We start from the raw sequence: 9,585 nt of genomic DNA on the forward strand, positions 1-9,585 counted from the left end.
AACGGGGGAGGGTCAGAGAGAGGGAGACACAGAATCTGAAGCAGGCTTCAGGCTCTGAGCTGTCAGCACAGAGCCCGACGCGGGGCTCGAACTCACGGACCGCGAGATCATGACCTGAGCCGAAGTCGGCCACTCAACCGACTGAGCCACCCAGGTGCCCCCCCAAAGTTGTTTTTTAACAGTAAAAAACTGGGGGGGGGGATCCTAAATGTTCAAAGAGGTAAAATAAGTGAATTATGGTACCTTCATTCACTTAAAATACCGGCAGCCATCAAAATGATGCGAAACTGCATTTGCTGGTAGGGAAGAGTGTTCATAAGGCATTACTGAGTGGAAAAGAGCAGGTTACAAAACATTACGTACAGTGTGATTCCAGTTTTGTTTGTTTCAAAAAATATTTTCTATATTGAAACATGTTAACACACACACACACACACACACACACACACACATACATATACATTCTAGAATGACGTGCAACGAAATGTTGACAACGGTTATCTCTGGGATTTCAGGTCATGTTTGTATTCTTTCCTTTGTTTCTATTTGCCATAATGCGCTTTCTTTCCTTTATATTCAGAAAGAACAAGACTGCTATTGTCACCTTATGAAAACATTAAATTAAGTGAAAGCACATTTCCCCGTAAGAATACAGCGCGGAAATTACGTGAATCTAGTAGAAATGAACAAGGGCTTGGGGCGCCTGGCTCAGTCAGTAAAGCGTCCGAGTTCTGCTCAGGTCGTGATCTCACGGTTCGTGAGTTCAAGCCCCGTGTCGGGCTCCGTGCTGACAGAGCAGAGCCTGGAGCCTGCTTCAGATTCTGTGTCTCCCTCTCTCTCTGCCCTTCCCTGACTCGTGCTCTTTCTCTCAAAAATAAATAAACATTAAAAACAATTTTTTTTTAAACAAACAAGAACTACATCTAATAGCAATCACCACCACTGAACTCTCCCCTCGGCCCCCAGAGCTGGGCCGCCCTCACCCATAAACCCCATTGTAACCTGTGCCATGGCAAGCCCCAGCTCTGACGCTCAGCAACCACCGGCTTGGGGGGCCTCTCTCCCTGGGCTGGGCCTGGGGGTGCAGGGAGGGACCTCGGAGCAGCCCCGGTCCCAGCTGCCGGGAAGCCTGGGGGATTGTTGCTATGGACGAACCACTGTCTATGGAGCAGGGGTGAGCTTTGGGTGCCTGTGTAAGTTCTGGGCACAGAAGTCCCTGCCTCCTACCCTCTTCCCTTCCTTTCTCCTTCTTCCACTACCCCCTCCATCCTTCCTTCTCACTCCTCCTTCCCCACCTCTCTCTTCCTTCCTCTCTCCCTCCTCCCATTGTCTTTCCCTCCATACCTTCCTCTTTCCCTCCACATCGCTGAGCCCCTGTCAGGCAAGAGAGACACGATGATGAATCACCCACTGTTGCCCCTCAAGGGATCTGTGGTCTGGAGAGGGAAACAGCTGGGTCCAGGGTGCCTTGTGCTCAGAGCCCTGAGGGAAAGCTGTCTGGAGCAGGTAATACCTGTGCTGAATCCTGACAGATTCAGAGGAGCTGGTCAGGAAAGAAAATGGACAAGAGTCAACCCTCCTGGGCAAATCTGTTGTTGCTTCAGTTTCCTAACCGGCCTCCACAGGACCAGCCCTGCCCAGAAGCCCTCCTTGGTGGGGACAGACTCCCTAGACGCTTCGTGTCACCGACTCCCTGGCAATATAGCTCACCTGGCCCGGCCATCCCTCCAGGGTTAGGCTCGGCCCATAAATCCAGCTGACTCAGGAATTGCCTTTGTGCTCAGGACTTCCCAGTAGGGGCTTGTCCCACCGCTCCTGCCGGGTCATGCCCAAGTTCCGCGTTCTCACTGCCGGTTTGGCAATTCTTCTCTGATTTGGAGCCCAGATCCTTCCTGCTGCTTTTAATCCAGGGTCATTTGCTTTATCCCCAAGGATTTAAAAAATGAAGATTAAAATCTTGTCTTCTCGCTCTGTTGGCAAACAGCTCTTTATGTGCTGGACAGGTGTGATTAGGTATGTCTCTGTCACTGCTCAGCTCCTGGAGCCACATTAAGCCGAGATGGGAGGGAGCAGGAAGGTGTTCAGAGATCTTTCTCACTGCTCTCACTTCTGCCAAGGGCCCCTCCTGGGCACACCGATCCACCTGCCATGTTTGGATTATAAGCTGTTAAAAGACCCAATTGGGGGGCGGGGGGGTTATTAGCCCTTGTGGATAAAGCCACTGCCCTCCCCATGTTTCTCTTGGTTTTGAAAGGTGTTTCATGGGAACACAGGTATAAGGGAGGTTGGTTTCAGGATGAGTCACCTTTGAAAGTGACTCCAGACATGGGAGCTGGAGATCGGGATAAGAGGTTTGGAGCAAGAGAGAGGAAAGAGACCCATTGAACTGTTTAAAGAAAGGAGAACAAATAAATATGCACGGTTGTGTGATAAGAAATAAAATTGCAGGGGCACCTGGGTGGTTCAATCAGGTAAGCGTCCGACTTCAGCTCAGGCCATGATCTTGCAGCTTGTGAGTTTGAGCCCCGCATCGGTCTCTGTGCTGACGGCTCGGAGCCTGGAGCCTGCTTCAGGTTCTGTGTCTCCCTCTCTCTCTGCCCCTCCTCTGCTCGTACTCTCTCTCTCTCTCAAAAAATTAACAAAACATTAAAAAAAATAAATAAGATTGTAATAAATTCTACTCAAAAAAGGAGAGAGAGAGAGAGAGAGAGAGGCAGGGAAGCTGCTGGAGGCAATCAGAAGGGAGCATCCACCATGGAGAAGGATGCAAAAACATCTGGGAGAGTTGTCCGGGGCAGATCTCCCACCCGAGCCAGACAGAGGGACCCTGGGCTGAAGCAGTGTCTACAGTATGATCTAAGGTTGGGGAACGTGAAAGACTTTAGGGCCTTTATTTCTCTCCTTCCTTTATTCTATTATCACTGGTGGCCCATCTCAAAGTCCTTGAGTGCATCCTGAATGCTCTGCAGCTCCAGAGACCAGCCCACCTTAATCTCCCCTAAAGGGAGTTGGGGGTAGAGGAATGTACCCAGGTCTTCAAACTGTCCCAACCCCAGGCACAGACCAGCCTCACTGCTCATGGCCCCTCCACCAGGTCCCAGATCCCCAAGGCCAGAAACCAACAAGGGAGACAGATCCATAAACGTCACCTTGTGAGACTTACATGATGGTGTGCTAAGAGCAATCTCAAGTTCATTCATTCATTCAGTACTTCCTGTGTGCTGCCATATGCCGGCCCTGCTCTAATCTCTGAGGATAGAGTTGAGCCAGACAAAAATCTCTGCCCTTTGGAGCTTACATTTTTTTTCTTCTGTACTAAGGAATAATTTATGTACAGTGAAATATATTAATCCTAAATGTAAAGCCTGATAACTTTTTAGAATTATATACATCCGAGTACTCACCACCCCCAATCCATAACTGCCTCCCCCTCGCCAACATAACCATTCCCCTGACTTTTTTCACCATCAATGAAATTTGCCTGTCTTTACACAGCAAAGGAAACAATCGACAAAACTAAAAGGCAACCTACAGAATGGGAGAAGATATTTGCAAATGACATACCTGATCAAGGGTTAATATCCAAAATACATAAAGAACTTACGAAACTCAACATCCCAAAAATGAATAATTCAATTAAAAAATGGGCACGCTTGAGGTTCTCTGTCTCCCTCTCTCTCTCCCCCTTCCCTGCCTACTCATGCACGCACACACTCTCTCTCTCTCAAAGATAAACTTAAAAAAAAAAAAAAATGGGCAGAAGACATGAACAGACATTTCTCCAAAGAAGACATGTGGATGACCAACAGACACACGAAAAGATGCTCAACACCACTCATCATCAGGGAAATGCAAATCAAAACCACACTGAGAGGTCACCTCACACCTGTCAGAATAGCTAAAATCAACAACACCACAAACAACAGGTGTTGGCGTGGATGTGGAGAAAGGGGAACCCTCGTGCACTGTTGGTGGGAATGCAAACTGGTGCAGCCACTCTGGAAAACAGTATGGAGGTTCCTCAAAACGTTAAAAATAGAACTACCCTATGATCCAGCAATCACCCTACTGGGTATCTACAAAAATACTAATTCGAAGGGATATATGCACGCCTGTGTGTGTGTGTGTGTGTGTGTGTGTGTGTGCGCATTATTTACAATAGCCAAATTCTGGAAGCAGCCCAAATATCCATCAATAGATGAATGGATAAAGAAGATATGATATATGTGTGCGTGTGTGTGTGTGTATAATGTGGAATATTATATATATTTTTTTTATTTAGCCATAAAAAGAATGAAATCTTGCCATTTGCAACAACATGGGTGGAGCTAGAGTGTTATGCTAGGCAAAATAAGTCAGTCAGAGAAAGACATATACCATGTGATTTCACTCATATGTGGAATTTAAGGAACAAAACAAATGAGCAAAGGGGAACAAAAGAGAGAGAACGGCAAACCAAGAAACAGATTCTTAACTATAGAGAACAAACTGCTGGTTACGTGAGGGGAGGGGGGTGGGGGATGGGGGAAACGGGATGGGGACTACAGAGGGCACTTGTCGCGATGAGCATGGGGTGATGTACGGGAACCGTTGAATCACTCGCACTGTGTGCTAACAGGAATTTAGATAAAACCTTAAAAAATCTTTGCCTGTCTTCAAAATGTATGTAAATGGAGTCGTAGAGCACGTACTCTGGCTCCTGACTTCTTTCATTTGTTTGTGAGAGCCATCCAGGTTGACTGCATGTGTCAGTAATTACTGAGTTTTTATTTCTGCACAGTATTCCATTGTGTGAAAAATCCGCAACTTGTTTATCTATTCCCTGAGTGATGGGCATTTGAGTTATCTACAGTTTGACATTTTTGTGAATAAAGTTGCTCTGAACATTCTTGTCTTTGGTGGACATTTACGCTCATTTCTCTGGAGTATATCCAGTGGTGAACCTAGAGTATCTGACACTTGGAATGAATTTTTTTTTTTTTTTTTTTAGGAAGACAGCAAGTGGGAATAGGGGAGGGGGCAGAGGAAGAGATAGACAGGGAGAGAGAGAGAGAGAGACAGAGAGAGAGAGAGAATCTTAAGCAGGCTTCATGCTCAGCACACAGCCCGATGTGGGGCTCGATCCCACAACCCAGGGATCATGACCTGAGCTGAAATCAAGAGTCAGATGCTCAACCAACTGAGCCACTCAGGTGCCCCATGGAATAGATCCTCTGTAATGCTCCCAGCCCTCGATACAGCAAAATTGCTTTCAGCAATAATAATGAAATTAATAATACTAATAATAATGGCAAGAAAGGAGACAGTGATATTTTATTTTATTGTACTTCATGTACATGTAATCACACTGGCAAAAAAATGAAAAGAAAATATTACCATATCCAAAAAAGGATTAATACTTTTAAAATATGTTAACTTTTTAATTATTTATTTTTTATTATGATTATTTTTAAAATTTACATCCAAGTTAGTTAGCATATAGTGCAGTAATGATTTCTGGACTAGAAATCATTGACTCATCCATCCCTTCCTCAATGCCCTCCTCAATGCCCCTTGCCCATTTAGCCCATCCCACCACCCACAGCCCCTCCAGAAACCCTCAGTTTGTTCTCTGTATTCAAGAGTCTCTTGTGTTTTGCCCCAGTTGTTATATTAGTTTTGCTTCCCTTCCCTTATGTTCACCTGTTTTGTATCTTAAGTTCCACATATGAGGAAAGTCATGTGATATTTGTCTCTCTCTTGACTAATTTTGCTTAGCATAATATGCTCTAGTTCCATCCACGCTGTTGCAAATGGCAAGATTTCATTCTTTTTGAGTAATATTCCATTGTGTGTGTGTGTGTGTGTGTGTGTGTGTGTGTGTATATATATATATATATATATATATATATATATATATATATATACCACGTCTTCTTTACCCATTCATCTGTCGATGGACATTTCGGCTCTTTCCTAAAGTGTGTTAACTTTTTAAAAAGAAGACCAAAACTTTTATCAGTTTATACTCTGTTTTACTGTTCTCAATTTTAAACACAAAAATGCCAGTAATCCCATAAAATGAAAGAACTAAAGTACCTTAGTTTCTGCTTCTTTGTCTTTAAAATCATGCTGCTACCCTTATTTCAAATACACAGTCAAGTGCAGGAGTCTGTCATACCATGGGGACTGGAGACTGGAACTGTAATCTGAAAAGGATTGAATGGTTCCAAACCTTTAGGAAAATTATCCTCAAAATGAATGCAGGTACAATGGAATATGACTCAGCCATAAAAAGGAATAAAGTCATCATCCATGTGACAACATGGAGGAACCTGAAAAACTTTGTACCAAGTGAAATCAACCAGACACAAGGGGACCAATCCTGTAGGATTCCTCTTATACCAGGTACCTCGAGTCAACAAGGTCATAGAGACAGTATATGAGAGGTTACCAAGGGACAGGGGGAGGGGAGGTGGGGGGTTAGTGTTTCATGGGTAGAGCTTCCGTTTGGGAAGATGAAAAAATCTGGAGGTGGAGGATGGTGATTGATGGTTGCACAACAGTGTGAATGTAATTAATGTCGCTGAATTGTACGTTCAAACACAGTTTTGGTTTTCAATGGCAAATTGTAGATTGCATATATTTGACCACAATCAAAAGAAAAAGTGTCATTAAATAAATACATAAATGCACAAAGCCCATGTGTCTCGGGGGCCAAGTGCATAACCAGACATCCTCTAAATCAACTTCCACAAAGAATGCAATGCTTACAAAAGCATTCATTTACATACTGTGAATATGTTAATTTGAGACCATTTTTAAAACTCAGTGGTGCCGTCAGTGAAGCATCGGACTTCAGCTCAGGTCATGATCTCATGGTTTTGTGGGTTTGAGCCCCACATTGGGCTCCACGCTGACAGCCTGGAGCCTGCTTGGGATTCTCTCTCTTTCCCTCTCTCTCTGCCCCTCCCCCACGTGTGGTTTCTCTCTCTCTCTCTCTCTCTCTCTCTCTCTCAAAAATAAACAAACAAATAATGGTAATTATAGCAATTGTTTAGAACTTAGACCAAAAAAGATGTGGGGGGGGGGCACATTTTATCATCTTTTGGCATTGCTGGTCCTGGTGCACAGATAATAAAAAGCAGATTGACTTTTTTTTTTTTTTAAGTAAACTCCACCCCCAACGTGGAGTTCAAACTCATGATCCTGAGATCAAGAGTCCCATGGTCTACTGACTGAGCCCGCCAGGATCCCCCAAAACAGACTGACTTTTAGTCATTTTCATTACTGTCCTAAATTCTCTGCAACAACATACTCCCTTATTGGCCACACACTGACTGAACTGCAGCTACCCCCTCACTTTGGATATATGCCTAGGAGTGGAATTTCGAGACAAAGAGTAGGGGTATGTTTTCTTTTGACTGATTTACTCTCCCCTCAGGCAAGGCATGAGCGCTCCCGATGCTCCACATCCTTGACAGCTTTTCTTATTGCTGATTGCTTCAATTTGAGTCATTCTGATGAGTATTATAGAATCTCATTGAGGTTTTATTTTGCGTTTCCCTGAGGACGAATTGTGTTGAGAGCCCTGTCATATGCTTACAAGCCCTTTAAATAGCCTCTTTTTCAAGACTGTTGCCCACATTTTTGTTTGTTTGGTTTTCCTTTTCTTATTGATTTGAAAGAGATCTTTACATATTAAGGACACAAGTCCTTTGTCTAATGTATATATTGTGAAAGTCTTCTCTTGCTCTTTTACTCTCTTAATGGCATTTTTTGATAAACAGAGGTTTTTATTTTAATGAAGTCCAATTTACCAATTAAAAAAGTGCTTTTTATGTCCTGCTCATAAGATCTTTGCCTGTTTGTGAAGATTCCCTCCTGTGTTTACTTCCAGAAGCTTTATTGGTTTAGTTTTCACATTTAGGTCTGTGGTCCATCTTGAACTAATGTTTATGGCATGAGGAAGGGATCAGAGCTCACTTTTTTTCCCCTTGGGAGTAGGCATAAAAACTTTGTGTTCCCCACAGAATTGCAGAAGCAATTCTATACCATATATGTATGGATCTACCATGAACAATTTTTTTTTGTTTTTTTTTTTTGTTTGTTTGTTTGTTTTTTACCATGAACAATTTTAAAGATACCACTTTCTAGATCCTCAACCTCCCTAGGTCCTCCTTTCTTTATTTTATTTTTTAAACTTTTTTTAATGTTTATTTATTTTTTTTTGAGAGACAGAGAGAGACAGAGCACGAGTGGAGGAAAGGCAGAGAGAGAGGGAGATACAGAATCCAAAGCAGGCTCCAGGCTCCGAGCTATCAGCACAGACCTTGATGCGGGGCTCAAACCCACAAACCATGAGATCGTGACCTGAGCCGAAGTCAGACGCTTAACTGACTTAGCCACCAAGGTGTCCCTAGGTCCTCCTTTCTAAAATGAATCTATTTGTGGGGTGCCTGGGTGGCTCAGTCGGTTGGGCGTCCAACTTCGGCTCAGGTCATGATCTCGCGGTCCGTGAGTTCGAGCCCCGCGTCGGGCTCCGTGCCCACAGCTCAGGGCCTGGAGCCTGCTTCGGATTCTGTGTCTCCCTCTCTCTCTGATCCTCCCCCGTTCATGCTCTGTCTCTCTCTGTCTCAAAAATAAATAAACGTTAAAAAAATTTACTTTATTTTATTTTTTTATTTTATTTTTATTTTATTTTCATTTTATTTAATGAATGTATTTGCCTCTGTCATCAAACATCAAGCCAGTTTTCCTTTGTCCTCTCACTTACCTTTCCAAGTAGGGTTCACTTTTCACTCCACCCCAGTCTGACCATGGTGCATCATCTAGATGTGTGCAAACCACTGGGGACCTAAATAAACAAAGGGGCAATTAGAACGTGTGCGCTCCTGAGAGAGAGACCCCTTCGAAAAAGCACACTGAACATCAGCCGTAAATATTAAAGGGGAAGCATCTTATTCCATCGAAGGGACAAATTCTAGGTGATGAGGCATCTATTTAGCTTAGAATTAGAATATGGAAGTGAGATGGTTGTCACCAGCCTATGCATTAATACATCTGTTTGAAGTGAAAACTGTATCCAGATTTTCCTTGGACAGATAGTCTAACTGGGTTGACTGGTTTGACAATGAATTCTGGCTTTGCCAATTCGCTTATATGGCAGAACTGTCCCATAAATGAAATCAACCAAATTTGTAACTCTGAGGTTCTGAAGAAAATATATACAACATGCAGGAAATGATATTTTTGCAGCTATTAAAATTATGCTTAGGGGGTGCCTGGGTGGCTCGGTCGGTTAAGCATCCAATTCTTAGTTTCAGCTCAGGTCACGATCTCACAGTTTTGTGAGTTGGAGCCCCGCATCGGGCTCTGCACTGACAGTGTAGAGCCTGCTTGGGATTCTCTGCCTCCCTCTCTCTCTCTCTGCCCCTCCCCACCTTGTGCTGTCTCTGTCTCTCCCAAAATAAACAAAAATAAACTTAAAAAGATTGTGACCAGGGGCGCCTGGGTGGCTCAGTCGGTTGAGCGGCCGACTTCGGCTCGGGTCATGATCTCGCGGTCCGTGAGTTCGAGCCCTGCGTCATGCTCTGTGCTGACCGC

General features: G+C 44.0%; 1 long non-coding RNA gene across 1 annotated transcript; it reads right to left on the bottom strand.

The window, feature by feature from the left end:
* Nucleotides 1–523: 523 nt before the first annotated feature.
* Nucleotides 524–9,585, bottom strand: LOC132668689 (uncharacterized). Its single transcript, XR_009605700.3, has 3 exons — nucleotides 8,756–9,585; nucleotides 6,079–6,188; nucleotides 524–2,164 (listed from the first exon to the last, which is right to left on the bottom strand). It is a non-coding gene; the product is annotated as an uncharacterized LOC132668689 (long non-coding RNA).

The sequence above is a fragment of the Panthera onca genome, chromosome B3 (genome assembly GCF_046562875.1).
Source record: "Panthera onca isolate mPanOnc1 chromosome B3, mPanOnc1 haplotype 2, whole genome shotgun sequence".
Taxonomy (NCBI): Eukaryota; Metazoa; Chordata; class Mammalia; order Carnivora; family Felidae; genus Panthera; species Panthera onca.